The following is a 16479-nucleotide window of genomic DNA, read 5'->3' on the forward strand; positions in this document are numbered from 1 at the left end:
AATCCAATCAGTTTCTTTTTATTGAGCATTTACTTTCCATAAAGCACAGTGTGATACAAGGTTGGATACAAAAAAGGAGCTAAACATTTGTTCTCAGGAGATTTGGCATAAAGCATATAGCACTTGGCAAGATGAATAACAATATAAGAAATTCAGAAATAAGCAATATGAGTTAAAAGAAGAGAGAGAAATGTTAATGAGATGACTAAATAAATAGAATTAATCTAAGCAGATGTTACAAGCTTAATTACATCCTTCCAAAATTCTTATGTTGACGCCTAACCGCTACCTTTAGAATGTGACTGTATTTGGAGATAGGGCCTTTTACTTTAAAAGGCAAAATTAAGGTAAAATGAGATCATCTGGGTGGGCTTAAACCCAATATGACTGGTGTCCTAATAATAAGAGGAGATTAGGACACAGATACAGAGGGAAGACCATGTGAAAATATCAAAATAAGATATCAATCTACAAGCCAAGGGGAGAGGCCTTGGAAGAAACCAAAGCTGTCAACACCTTGATCTTGGACGTCTAGACTCCAGAACTTTGAGGAAATAAACTTCCATTGTTTAAACCACCCAGTGTTTGGTACTTTGTTATGGCAGCCCGAGCAAAGCACACAACTGGAAACACAGGCCAAAGAAACCTGGCCTGAGTGTTCTGCTGACTATTAAGAGATATTTACCCTGAAAGAGGATTTCATGGAGGCAACAAAGTGGAAGAAGATAAAGAATATTTTCTTTATCAAGAAAAAGAAATTGTTTACATCAACTTAAGAGTGCATGTAATGTGCAGACAAGGAAGCTAAATTGCTTTAAAATTTACACTGTAGAGAAATTTAATAATACCACAATTCAATTAATTTGTGCTAAGAAATGCATTATATGTATTGAAATATGCATAAATAATTGGTTTTGTTTCTTTTAGGATTCAAATCCTCACAGGATTTTAAATTGAAATAAGTCATAAGGTGAGATATAACTGAACGAAAGTTGTTAATGATGTTGCTGCAGGAGTGGAATGGGCTTTGCTTAGAATCATTTTGGCAGCATAGGACAACATGGTTACCTTGGGCTTATCTTCCCAAATTAAATACCCTTTGATCAGATAAAAATTATTAGAAAGAATCCTAACACACTGAGGAATGAAATGGATAAATGGTTAAGTATTCTTAAGTTATCTTACAATTATTTAAGTTATCATTTTGATATTGCTTTTCTATAATGCAGAGATTACTAAAAAAATGTAATTTCCTGATTCATTAATATTTTAAGGTACTTTATTATTCAAAGCTTTGCCATCGAGTAACACTCAATGGCAATTATAGCTCCAAATAAAATACAGTGTTCTACTTCCTTTGACTATTTATTTAGCATTAAAATGGTCTAATTTATGACAAAATCAGAGAATTATGCATTAAAATGAAATCTAAGTTTCCTTCCAAGAGAGAAATCTTTTCAGCTGTGTAACTTGTGGGTAATTACCCAACCTCCAATAGAAAATCTTCAAGGATAGGTTTTCCACTACATCACAATTTAGTCTTTTGAAAGTTTTGTAAATCCTGAAATTTGTATCATCAACATACAGTAAACAGCTCATGAGATTATACCATGATTTATTTGATCTTGTACCTCCAAAGTCTATTTCTGGCCCATAACGGGAGTGCAATAAAAATGTGTTCAAGTAAATTGAATTGAATATCCTGAGATTATCTGTTGACAGTTAAGTCATTTTTTTTTTATTCTGAAGCAAAGGTGAACATCTTCTGTGGGAGCTCCAAGGATGTGAGAGAGGCCTGGGGTTTCTGCTCTATTCTTAAATGTCCTTGGGATTCTATCCTATTCTTGACTGATACCAAGTTAGAACATCTATTGATCAAGTTTTAATGCCATCTTAAATGTTGTCAGTGTAAGTCTTGAGATACTGCTTTGTTTGCTCATTTTGGACACAGTATTTAAGCACCCTGTGTGTCCAGCCCCTAGCTCTTAGAGCTAGAGTAAACATGGATCTATATACTTAGTGGCAGGAGGCTTGCAAATAGCAGAAAATAGTCTAGGAGAACTGTTAATGGAAGTATTTCCATTTAATTTTAATCATCAGTATAATTATCCTTTTGCCAATGAAATAATGCCTTCTCCTTTTAAAAAGTAAATACTTTTACAAAGCGCATAGAATCCTGAGAGACTCCTGGCTCAAATCCTTGTATACTTTCTAGAGAGGGAAAATAACAGGTTAGTAAAAATATTTCAAATGAGGCCTTTGAAGAAAATCCCTAGTAGATTAAAATTCTATATCTGGGCCAAGTGAATAAAGTACTAATGAATTGAAATACAGATTGAAACACTCACAGATTAACATTTAGGGGAAGAATTTAGGTCAAAGAGTAAAAACGGTGGTTTGTATACAATTTTCTATACATTAAAAAAAGCAATTGTGCTTGAGCACGTATTTGTTCCAATGCTAAAGATGTTATTCAAACAGCTTTGCTATACAGAAAAATGTGTACTAGATGGCAGTCTAAGTACCCTTTTCATTTATGTCTCAGGCTAATTTTTGGATTCCAATCCATGAGTGGGGGAGAAAAGAAAGTATCATGCATTATTTTACCAAATAAATGCTTTTATCATAACATAAGCATAGTGTTGAAATAATTAAACTAATGAGTTGTGATTCAACTTTAAAATGTCATAATTTGTCTTTTACTTGTACATCATCCAGAATTGAAATTGCACCTTGATGCAAAAATACCCTTTGAGACACCTTGACCCAAGTTAAAATTGTGTTTTTAAGATCTATGGCACATTGCCTTTATACAATTCCTCATTGCTTGTCCTCAGTGTTTGATTTTAAAATAAACAATGATCAAGTGAAATTAGAAGCAAAACACATAATATTTTAGAAATTTTCAGGAACTTCAGAACTCTGAGGATGTAAGTGCAATCAAATTGCAGCCACATCTTAGATTATTAGTGAGTGTTTTAATTGTCTATGTGGACTTATGCTGTCCTTACACCTAGAAAACTTTATGTTTGTTCTTAAAATCTTATGTTTCTTCTTATTCTCTTTTTCCAGATTGGTGCAGAATTTTTTATTCTCACTTTCTTTGTATATTTACCTTCTTTTCAGGTTTTGTGTCTCTTCCTGAAAATTATCTAGGACCAAATATATATTTAAATAAAAAGTCAAAGTTATACCTTTGGAATTTTAGTTTGCTTTCACTATATTTGATCAAGATCTTGTCTTTTTGTTCTTTTTACAGAAGATGTTTGTGAGTTTGGAATCATTTTCTCATAGATAATCCAAGCTGGCTGTTTAAATCCAATTTGCATACTTGTTTCAAAGATGTTTGAAAAGCCAGACAACCCCTCTGGTTCTATTTGCATAAAAGCTGCAAAGTTCTAAGTTGCTGGGCAGCTGGCAATACTGGAAACCAAGTGGCCTAGGCTATTGAAGAAGCTGAGGAATTTAGGGGGATGATAGACCTTTAAGCTTGGAGCTGAGAAGACAGTAAAAATAATAACTAATACATCTTTTGAACTAACTAAAATGCCAAGTGTTGCAATAAACTCATTACATGGATTATTTCATTTAACTTTTAATCATTTGTGGTAGGTAATACTATGAATCTCACATTGTAAATCAATAAACTTGGTGCTGCTTGCTTAAGCAACTGCCTAAGTCAAAGAAAAGGCAAGTTCTGGAGCCAAAGCTCAAATCCAGGCAGCCCAGATGAAGATTCTAATCCACTCCAAAGATTTTACCTGTAAAATTATACTGCCATAGTCCAAATGACAGGGTTCAAAGAACTATGAAGTTCTAGGTAGAGGTTGCTTGAAATCAGTTAAAGTATCACCATTGTGGTTCCTGACAGAACATTGTCAAATAGAGCCCAGAGATTTATGTGTATTGAAGCTACAGTGTCTAATTCCAGGGCCTGGGACTAACAAGAATTAAGCAAGTTGACTGACCAGTCAGTTGACAGTTTTCAGGAGGAGACACAAGTGCATATCAGGAACTGTGGAAGCAGTCCATGCACATGTAGATAGCTCCATAAATACTGATACAAGTTTTACAACAGATGATTAATTAGAAAACCCCACAGACTATCTCTAGTGCAGGTTTTCATGCATTGTGCACACAATTTAAAGAGAGAGAGAGTTCCACAGACCTTTTAGAAGCAGCAGTACCACAATCCCACTTCACAGAGGCAACCATTTGCAACTCTTATTCTTTCAGTATTCCCTCTACATCTCTATCTACTACTTTTTAATTTTTAGCTTTATCAATTTGCTTTCTAGCATGGAAGAGGAAGACTGACTCTTTTTTTATGTGTAACCCCATCGTACCTTCCCTTGCTTTCTATCTCCCCATCTTGCCATTATGGTTCTATCCTAATGTTAGTAAGATGAATATTTAATATTCATATTATTATAACTATCAATATTATGATTATATGACTGCCTTCCCAACTGAGCCATGTGGCATGCCATGATTAATTTTCATTCTTGTGCATTTTTGTCTTGCTTAGAGTTACTATTTGCCCCTTTTAAATGTTTGTTTTGTTTTCTAAACACATCACTTATTTATCCCCAATTTGTTCCCTAATTATATAATCTCCTCTCATATCATTTAGTCACGTTAGTTATTCTATCACTTTCACACATGTGAAGAAATCCTTTCCAGAAGTTTCTTGTTCCAACCGAGATTGGTTCATCTCTAGGTCTGATGGTTTTTACATTGATATCTCCCCACATGATCACACTAAAAATTCTGTTACTCTCTCTTTTAATTTGGATCTCCAGTTTCCTGGATCCTATGATTTCCATATTTCTGTTTTCCTTCCCAATTTTGCTGCATCAGTTGCCCAGGAGTTTCCTAAGCACATAGGGAGTCACATTTTCTAACAACTTGCATGAATGAAGGTATCTTTGTGTGTTTGTTTTACGCTCACAGGTAATCGCTTGGCTTCTTATAGGATTCCAAGTGGGAAAGCATTTTTCCCTCAGAGTTTTTAAGAAGTTCCTACATTGTTTCCTAGCTTTCAGTATTGTTTTTTCTCTGATTTTGTTTTGGCTGTGTTGCGTTTTCGTTGCTGCGCGCGGGCTTTCTCTAGTTGCGGCGGGTGAGCGGGGGCTACTGTTCATTGTGGTGCATGGGCTTCTCATTGCGGTGGCTTCTCTTGTTGTGGAGCACGGGCTCTAGGCACACCGGCTTCAGTATTTGCAGCACACGGGCTCAGAAGTTGCTGCACATGGGCCCTAGAGAGCATGGGCTACAGTAGTTGGGGTGCAAGGGCTCAGTAGTTGCAGCTCGTGGGCTCTAGAGCGCAGACTCAGTAGTTGTGGTGCACGGGCTTAGTTGCTCTGCGGCACGTGGGATCTTCCTGGACCACGGATTGAACCCATGTCCCCTGCATTGGCAGGCAGATTCTTAACCACTGTGTCACCAGGGAAGCCCCAGCTTTCAGTATTGTTGTTGAGAAATCTGATATCTTCACATGAAGCCTCTTCCCCCTCTCAGAAATCTCATGGGATCTTCTCTTTATCCTGCTTTCTAAAATTTCACAGTGGCATAGATTGCTGAGAAGGGTCACTGCACTACAAAAATCCAGGGCACCATTGCAAACGGCACATGTCAAAGGAGGTTCATTCACATTGTCAATGACAATGTTGCCCCTAAAGTTGTGCAGTTTACAACCTGTGTGACTGTATAAGAAAATTCTACTGAGTGGGACTATTTTCATCTATTGCACTGGGCACCAGGTGAGTATTTCAATGTGGAATCTTATGACTCTGAGATCTGGAATGTTTTCTTGAATTTTTTTTGCCTCTTTTCTTCCTCTCTCTCCATTTCTCTGTTGTTTATTCTTGAATAACCTATTATTTGGATGTTAAGAACCCCAGATTTGTCCTCTAGTTTATTATTTTTTTAAATTTCCTATATTTTATCTAATTATTCTACTTCCTGGGAAATTTCCTCAGCTTTATATTCCATTTATACTACTGATGTTTTCATTTCTAATATCATATATTTATTTTCCAAGGACTCATTTCTTTGTTCTCTGAAAGTTCCTTTTTTTCAATATATTCGTATTTCTCTGAAAATATTTATCTAATTGTGTGTATGTGTGTGTGATTTTCATCTCTCTTTGTAACCTCTTTTCTCTGTTACTCGTTTCTGGTTTTTTTGGCTTTTTAATATTGGCTCTTTCATAATAGAGATATACCTCAAATGTCTGTTCATTTTTGACTGTAGACTCATATTTAAAAGAGGGGCACTAAAAAATCCCAGAAATTGGGTTCTCTGTGCATATAGAAAAGACTGTGGGCTTCCTTGTGGGGTAATCTGCCAATGCTTCTTACTAGGGAAATACTTCAGAACTTTTCTCTGGGCTGTCCAGACTTCCAGGAAAACTTTCAAGTGGCTTGCAGGACATAATTATGACTTTCAGTTCTGGGATCCTGGTGAGATAATATATTTAGTGTCTAAACTCCCCCTCAATTTTCTTGTTTTTCGTGTAGTACTCTGAGCTTCAACTCAGATCAGAGATAGTGTAATTTGCCCTCTCATGTTAATAAACCAACAGTCGTGTGCCTAGTTGGTATACATGTGTGGAGAAGGTAGAAAGTCCTTAGCTATGCAGAGGAAGGGAGGTGATCTAGAGATCTAAATAGATTTTCAACAGGTCTTTCTGATTTTATTCTACCACTTTTATTCCAACTTCCATACGTACCGAATACTGCCAATTCCCGAGTCACTGGTTCTTTGGAATGCATTGGGTCATCCTAGATATTCTCAGATTTCATTGCTGGATTAGGATTTGGCTTTCTTGGATCTGTTAAATCACTTACTACTTTTCCATATGGCTTCAGCTTCCAATATGTTTCTCTCTTTGTTCTTTGGGTTTATTCCTCCTTTTAAAATAGCTATTTTTAAATGGACTTTCAAGAAGTAGGGGAGATAACGTCTTGTGTTACATTAGTTATCTTGAACCAAGAATTACATAATTCTATTTTTTTAACTTATTGTATTTGAATAACATTTAAAGATAAATCATGCCAGTGTGCATTATTTTCCATTTTATTAATTGGGAGTATATTTTGTATTACATGTTAAAACTACATTTAAAGTATTATAAGCATTACTTACATAAATTATCTTGATACATTTATCACAAATAGCATTTCCTTTTTTACAGCTTCCACATCTCTCTTGAACTTTTCCCTTTCTCCATACATGTTGTATACTTTTTCATTAGAATTTTTGAACTTTTATCATATTTAATTTAAAGTCCATGTGGTCTGTCTCTGTGTCTGCTTTCATTGACTATTTCCTCTCTTGATCATGGATCACATTTTCTTGCCTTTTGTTGATGTTGCTGCTGCTCTTTGCTTAATTTTGTTAGGAATGGAACAGACATAAAAAACTTCTCTCTTATAAAGGGCTTGGTACTTTTTGGAATTTAGTTCATTAAGTGTTCTTTGTGTTGTCAGCTCTTCAATGATTTTTTTTAACTTATGAATTTGTAGCAGTTATCTCTTGAAAGTTTTAGCATTCAAATAGGGGAATGAATCTTGTAAATTTTTCTGAAAAAGTGGATTTTGAATACAACATGTTTTACCTACAGATATGAAAACATACTTTCACACTGAAAGGTGGTGTTACCTGTAGCCTCTGTAACTTTTGAGGTAGGATGGGATAAAATAGACAAACAGATCAGTGAGAGATTAGCATCCCATAGTAGCAACATGAATGCCCACAGCAATTTGAAAGGATGATGTTATACCGGAAATGCAGATTGTAAAACAGCTTGACAAAGAGGATTTGCCATTAGAGATGCAAACAGTTTGTGCTTCTCTTCATAAGAGTTCATGTTCACAAAGGTTTGCATCAGGTTTTCAGTATTACAAACAGCAGTTGGAGCTCTCGATTTCTTGCAGTTCCTAAGTATCAAAAAACTGAGGTTGATTTGAATCAAAGAGGGAGAGTATTTTAAAGATGAAAAAACCCTATGTGTAAATACTTATTTTATAAAACTAACACTTTTTATATTGACAGATCTGACTCAAAAAAATTACAGCATTTGTGAATCGTGTGCCTATCGTTCTTCTAGCACAGCCCAAATAATGGCCTTCTAAGCTCTTTTAAAATGTATCAATGATATATGTGAAATTGGAATTAAAAGAAGGGAATTTAAAGGAATTTAACGTAATTACATCCTTCAGCTAGTTCAGTGAGCAGAAATTGTTGGCACCATCTTGCTACATTTTTCCAAACTGAAGCTGCCATGTTTTGTATTATGAGCAGTTCAGCAGCTTTGTGCATCTGTCCCTCCCCTCCAATTTAATTAGACTGTCTGTTGCAGACAAATCAGACTGTGGCTTCTGGTTTCACCCAACTGCCATAAATGCCAAGTCAAAATATGAATAAGAGGAAAACAAGATGTTCTGCAAACACATGCCTCTTTATTGGGCAAAAACATGATAGGAGGATCTGCTCCTACTCTCCATGAGAGACGAGAGAAGTGAGGCCTGGAGAATGTGGTTATAAAAGCGTCAGATTGATGCTATTGTCTTTCTTGGCTCCAATAGAACAGGGACTTGATTCTTCCCCCAGTGTAATCTTGCTTTGACACCGCAGCCAACACAGATTTATGATTACACATTCTCCTATCATGATGGGAGTGAGAGTCACAGCAGATGAAACACGAGACAAATAAATTAAAGATTCTTGTAGAAATGTATAGTCTTCTATGATTTGCATTCCTGTGGATGGTTTGAACCATTATACCCTTATAGGTCACTATAATGTCACATTTGAATCATTTTAATAATCAGTAATAAGACTGAAAAATAGTTGCTTTTACATAAGAGGACGTTATCTACAGGCAACCATTATATTCTGTGGAAGATAATAGCTGAATGGGATGCTTTTCTCTAGATTATTGTCCTGGTTAAACAGTGATACATAGAAAACACTTGATCCTAAAGGTAAGGGTCACAGCAGGAGGGAGTAATGCAAAGGTAAACAATGGAGTGAAAAAAACTCTCAACAGGTAAGTAAAACGTAGTGGTGTGTATCAGGGCAGACAATTGACTGGGGTCCGAGGCTTAGATACAACTGTGAGCAAATGAAAGCAAAAGTCAGGCAAATGAAGTTCAAGGCTGCAGGTTGGCATTGAAAGCAAGAGGCTCTTAATTACTACAGAAAAGTTATGTGAGAGTTGTGAACACAGTTCTTAAGTAAATCAGTCTGAAAAAAGATTCACATTTTCACTGGACTTCGTTAAGAAAACCAGAAAAACTGAGTCCTTCTTTTTGAGATCTTGAAGCTACACTTGACTACCAAATTATCCCACTGCTCCCTTGAAATTATTTGTTTTTCTAATAATTGTAATGACCTGCATGAAACTATCCAAACTTTGCTTACTCAGCTTCCATTGGCACTGGTAAAATTTTTTATAGAAAATGAGGTTTCAGTTTGCATTCATGGGAGAAAATGTAGATTATTTGTTCATCTTTTAATTTGGCTTTATTATGTGTTCAACGCACTTAGCAGATGAGCTCTTTGGACCTCCTGGCTGTTTCTTCTTGGCAAACTTCTTATCACCAAACAATATGGTACTTCCTCTTAGAAATCTTCCTAATCCCCAAAGAATCTGTTACTCTGTATTAACTTTTGCACATCATTCTATTACAGTCGCTATTATTTCCCAGAGTCCATTCACATTAAGATTTGTGCTGCCGGTATGTTTCTGAGTTAATGTGATGAAAATAGATATCTGAATGGCTACTAGCCTGGGGACTGAAAATTGCACACCCCATGCCCAGTTTATAAGACAGAACTTTTCTCCACTTATACAGGCTGTGCTCCTTTGCAGAGAAAGTATCTTCTACGTCACCTTCCCATCTCATTCCTCCACAAATCACTGTAACAGACTCTTAGGGTGAGTGTCATGAGGGAAAGAAAGGAAGAGCTTTTGACGTTTATCTTTGGGAATTCCATCTTATTTTCTGATTTTTATTCTGTGGGACCTTGGCTTCTTATTACAGGTAACCTCTGGACCTACAGCAACATAAGTGTACCCAGGGCATTAGATATTCCCAATATAATGGAAACATGCATCAAATTAAACCCATTTGCATCCTGCGTACGCATGTCAAAATATGAGTGTATACTCACATAAACCTTTCATAGCCAGTTAAGGAAAGGTAAAAATTTATAACTTGAACAAATAATTATACACATTTGATTTGTATCACATAGAAAGTTATCAGAATTCTTTGGGTCAAAAGAGCATGCAGAGTGCTATCAATGGTCCTACCCTTAGCTAAGGAAAAGAAAATGCTTAAGAAGAAATTGTCTAATGGGAAGGATTCTTCTCACCTGGAAGACGGAAGAGTAAAGTAAGTTAGTCTGAGTATCTTCCCTTTTTAAATCTGTCTTTCAATTTCCCTTAGTGTGGTGTATTAAAATAATACTTGTAGGCATTTGTACTAGGAATATAGTAGTTGTTAAATAGGTCTTTGTGGAATGAGGGAATTGATAAATCTAGACCAGAAGCACAATTGCTAAGCTTAAGACATGTTATTCTTTCTTTATATCAAGGATGTAAATAGTTGCTATTATTTTCAATTTGCTAGTAGAGGCCTTTGTAAACTACAAAGCTGCTGACCTGAGACCAATTAAAAGTGAAGTTTCAGAGGCTCTTTCTATCATTAAAACTGTGATAACAAATGCCAATCTCTTTAACAGACAAAATACTGAATTTAAAAAACTGAATATTAACTGTTCCATTGCTTGAGATAAACGGTTTATAGTTCTGCCAGGTCCATGGGCTTGCTCATTAAAATTATATGCTGAAATATTTGAGATAATTATATTATGAAAATTCTGGCACTTTTTCCTAAACATGGAAAACAAGACACATATGCTAGGCGTTGTGCTAAAGATCCAAAGTTTTATGGCTAATTTTTGCATTTTAAGTATACATCACTTATGTCACAAAATTAATTTTTGGATCACAAATAATTGGAGGCTTTGGCAGTCTTCAGAGAATTCAGATTTGTCTGAAAATCCAGATTATTAAGAAGGCATCTCCACTATATAAGAGGTTTGCTACCAAATTTTGTGCGGTAGTGAAATGATCTTTCCTTGAGTAATTGGTGTTATTGTGTTCACGTGGTATCATAAAAAGTCTTGAAAAAAAGATGTTACTGGGCTTCCCTGGTGGCGCAGTGGTTGAGAGTTCTCCTGCCGATGCAGGGGACGCGGGTTCGTGCCCCAGTCTGGGAGGATCCCACGTGCCGCGGAGCGGCTGGGCCCGTGAGCCATGGCCGCTGAGTCTGCGCGTCCGGAGCCTGTGCTCCGCAGCGGGAGAGGCCACAACAGTGAGAGGCCTGCGTACCGCAAAAAAAAAAAAAAAAAAAAAAAAAAAAAAGATGTTACTTAGGAAAAATATTATTCTACTTTTAGGAAGCATAAAAAAGTTTTGAGGATACCGAAAATTTAATTATGTCTTTAAGAAAGCCCTAAGGAAAAGAGAGGACAATTTTAGTGAGTGAAACTTATCATATTTTCTTTTAAGGATCTCTTTCATGTGTTTATTTTAATGACAAGAAACTTCTTATTTTAACAGTGACATTTGAGCACTGCACTTCTGATTATACCCCAGTATGTTTCTACTCAATCTTTTTATGAATATTAAATGAGCTTATGTTCTCTTTCTGATGAGAGAATTCCAAACTTAGATTTACCATCTCTCTTTATATCATCAGATCCTTCTAAATGACTTTCTTTGACACATAATTTCTCTCACTAAACTCCTACCATCTTACTAAACTCCACTGCATTTTCCAATAGTTGTTTGTTTGTTTTTTTCCTGGAAAACCTAGTATGATTCTCCAAATTCGCATTTATTTTTTTGCACACTTCTGAAATGGAACTGAGTGAGTGTTTGAATTCTGACTCCAGCTTTCTATAACGGACCATGCAACTTAAATATATTTTTGCTGGTGACTAACTACCTGGACCTTTGTCTCCCAACTCCTCCTCCCTCCCTCCCAACACATGGTTCACCAGATTTGCTCATTGCCCTGCATTGTTAGATCTAAAATATATTTACACACGGAAACAAAATGTGGTATAGGTGTTTGGAATAGAAAATTAAAAGATTTGAGGAGTTAGGCTTATACCTGTAACTCAAAAACTTACGCTATAAAAACAGATCAGGGCTTCCCTGGTGGCGCAGTGGTTGAGAGTCCGCCTGCCGATGCAGGGGACACGGGTTCATGCCCTGGTCCGGGAGGATCCCACATGCCGCGGAGCGGCTGGGCCCGTGAGCCATGGCCGCTGAGCCTGCGCGTCTGGAGCCTGTGCTCCGCAACGGGAGAGGCCACAACAGTGAGAGGCCCGCGTACCGCAAAAAAAAAAAAAAAACCAGATCAAAAACTTGATGCATTTTTCTCAAATGTATTAATTACATCTTTCATAAGTTTTTGGAATGTTACTCTTTCCGTCTAAGATCTATTTCCCTTCTTTTCTTTTTGGGAACAGACCTGATAACTTTTCACAGAAGTGGGCATGAGATTTAGGATGCTTTATCAAAGCAGCCCAAGCACTTGGTGCATGCTCGAGCAGCTCCAATCAGATCCTATTGCGGAGACTGACATAGATACATGGTGAGAAATGTTTTTCTGAGACGGAAGTGCTAAGGACCAGTTAAGCCTCAGTTTCCAGGAAGCAACTTAGCTATCACATGGACAGAATCAAATAGAGAATGAAGCCAACAAAGAAAGTAGAACTGAGGGTTGGAAAGAAAATGTCAAGACCTTGCTGACAGCTTTTGAAACTCTGGATTCAGATTTACTTGAAAACTTTTCTTGAACTTTTCAAGGATGTAAGCCAAATAATTCCTTGTTGTTGACATTTAAATGAATTTCTGTTATGTTTCTGTCAATTAATACATTCATAACCAGGATGGCTCTAGTTGATGATGATGATGATAGCAAAAGGAACAAAATAATAAAGGTTTGCTTAGGGAATTCTTTTTCTTCCCTTGCCATAAAAATAAGATTTACAGAAATTTAAAAATTGTTGTTGTATTTGAATTATCCTTTCATAACCCGAATTTGCAGAGACACTGCCAATGAGCCCCATAAACAATTGTGCTGTGTAAACAAACATTGTACTGTGTAAAATATTGTACATCATGCTCCTTTATTCTCCCACAACAGGAGTATCTTTAGCACAGGAATGTATGGTTATTTATTTTTAAAGTTCAAGTAGAGAATGTCAAAAGCTCACTATTTGTTTAGATGTCTCAACTCAGACTGTAATCCTATTTTTCTATGACAGAAAAAACTACAGAGGTTTAATTGTAGGTAATTTTTGTGAACCTTTATGTAAAGTCCTGTGATCTGTCTCTGTTTTTATCATAGGTTAAACGGTTGATAATAATATCTAAATGACAGGGAATTAGTATTGATTAAATGAAACAACACATGTGGACTCAGTTGTGCACCTGACATGTAGTAGGCACTCATTTATATTTCAGATCTTGTGGATCTTTGAGATCAGACTCAGTCTGAAGCAGAGGTACACAACAAAAGAATAATGTGGGATTTTTGAAACATATAGTTAATATCTGGGTCACAGTCTGTAATAAAAATAGATTTATTTTTCCCTATATGAGCTGTATTCTCAACTACAAACACGGAGCACTTCTACGTAGAAAGGTGAAGAGCCAGCATCCTTCATAGCAGCCGTGGTATTGCCCTATAGGATGACATGAAGGCTTCAAAATGATCGAACAATTAGGTCTCTGCATAGAGTTGAAAGAAGGAAAACAGGAAAGCAAGCTCTTGTTACACCCCAAAGTATGCCATGCCAAGTGCATACAGATATAGAAATGAACAAACTTTAAAGACAGTTAGAGAAGAGTTAGAAAACTTCCTCACTTCCCACTCCCTACTACTATAATGACTCCTATCCATTAAAACATAAAATGATGTATCTAGTGCTCTGACTTCTGGAGGAATAGAATAACAACCAAAGTAGATTAGCCTATAAAATGTCTTTTAACACTTTGGACCATTAAGACTGGAAGAAAAAGCTCAACATAGCTTGTAAGCAATACCCCAGGGTTTATACAAAGTCCACAGCGCGTAATTTATCATCAGAAATAAAGCAGATTCCACTTTCTTTTGTTACCTCTGAGAAAATACATATGAGATGAGGTAGTATGTAACAGAACCAAGGCAAATCATTCACGTTATAGACTCACGTTATGTGAGCTTGTTATGTTCCTTAAAGTCAAATATGTTAATATGTTAACATGGTAACAGTGCCCCTTTCCTGATCCTTTATCCACAAAAGCTTGGCTGAACATGTAGAAATACAAGCTTATCTTATTTATGCCTATGGACAGAACAAAGATTTAGTACGTTTACCAACATGCATGTGTCATATGTACTGTAAGTCACTGTTTCATAGTCCTCTGACCTTGCAGGGTATAAAATAATGCTAATGTCAAAAATGACACTTACATAAAAACTTTATCATCTGCAAAACACTTTCACATGCGCTACTTCACTTGTCTATAAATATATCACAACTGGTCAGAAACCTCCACATAGTTCTCCAGATTCATTTTGTTTATATAATGTAATTACTGATGCCTCACTCTTGTATCAGTTCCATTCAAACAATATTGATATAAGCTTATTCTATGCCAGGAACTGTGTATTGGGAGGGTGTGGTGATGATAGTGATAACTGGTATCATATAATCATGGCATGATGACGATAAAGGTGGTAATGCTGATCACAGCGTTTATTAAACAATTTCAATGTGCTGTGTCCTCACATATACTTGAATCCATTTTTGGATTCTCTAGTTTGTTTCAATGCTTTATTTTTCCATATCAATGCCAATTATGTGTTAAGTACAGAAGCTTTATGATATGCTGTGATATCTGATATGAAAGTTTGTTCACTATTCTTTTTTCAAATGTTCTTGGTGATTCTTAGGCATTTATTTTTCCATATAAACTATAAGGTCTTTTTTTTTTTTTTTTTTTGCAGTACGCGGGCTTCTCAGTGCTGTGGCCTCTCCCATTGCGGAGCACAGGCTCCGGACGCGCAGGCTCAGCGGCCATGGCTCACGGGCCCAGCCGCTCCGCGGCACGTGGGATCCTCCCAGACTGGGACACGAACCCGCGTCCCCTGCATCGGCAGGCGGACTCTCAACCACTGCGCCACCAGGGAAGCCCCAAGGTCTTTTTAAAAATTTTTTTTCAATTACTCTCAGAAACTCTTGCCTTCCCCAGAAGTTCAGCTCTATTGGGATTCTATTAGAATTGTATTAACACTTACTCATTCATTTTTGAACAACTAGCATATTCATAATATTAAGGCTTTTGTTCAAGACTATGAATTGGTTTTAACTGGTTCATTGTGTTTTATGTCCTTCAATAAGACTTTATACATGTGGATCCTATGCCTTTACCATTAAATTCATTCATGTGCATTTTACAATTTTTGGAGGTTTATGAATGAAAAAAATTTTTTTTCCTTTTCTTGTAAGTGTTCATTGCTAAATTAGACACAGTATTGAATTGCTGATTTTGTTTACCAATACTTGAATGCGTTATCAGTTTATTTCTTAATGAGTGTTTTGTTTTTGTCTATTTAAAATATCAAATCATCCAAAAGTCTTATTTCTTATATTTCTTTTTTAAAAAATATGATTTTATTTTATTGCATGATTGCATTTGCTAGAAACTCTGAGGTAGGACTGAGTAATGATGGTAATTGGGCATCCCTGCAAAGTTCCTGAATTCAAATGAAATGGGTTTGGTGTCTTTATCTATGGTAATAATTGTTGATTTTGGTAAAGTATTTTATTTAAGTAATTTTCTTTTATTCCAATTTACTTATAATTAGTATTAGTTCCTAAAAATTAATGTGTATTTATCACATGGTCATGTTAATTTTTTCCCTAACCATGTTGATGGAGTGAACTCTACTGATAGGTTTTACGATAACATTCCTGAAATTAGTCTTACTTGGTTATGGTATAATAATATTTTGATACATGAATAATTTTCTTTTGCTCATATTTAATTTAGGAGGCTTGGAATGAAGCTATGGAGTCTTACCAGGAACGCCAGGGAGTTTTCCAGTTGCACCAGGCTCTGCAGGTCAGTCTTCATCCTGCTGGTGGTGGTATGGAGGCCATCATACTTGCCTGTCAAAACACCTGTCCGGGATAAATACAACCGTTTACCTAGTCTGCACCTCCTCTGAGCCTCTTTATCACTTTTTATTATGACCACTAATCTCAAGTAGGCCCTTAGTGCTACTGGAAGTCCTACTAGATTTCCCTAATCCAGTCAACATTTTACCACTCCTCTGGTTATCTATTTCATATCTGTTCCTATATTTCCAAATCTAGAACCCTCTCCCAAATATTCATCTT

Source organism: Neophocaena asiaeorientalis, unplaced genomic scaffold, assembly GCF_003031525.2.
Source record: "Neophocaena asiaeorientalis asiaeorientalis breed wild unplaced genomic scaffold, Neophocaena_asiaeorientalis_V1.1 scaffold39, whole genome shotgun sequence".
NCBI classification, from domain to species: domain Eukaryota; kingdom Metazoa; phylum Chordata; class Mammalia; order Artiodactyla; family Phocoenidae; genus Neophocaena; species Neophocaena asiaeorientalis.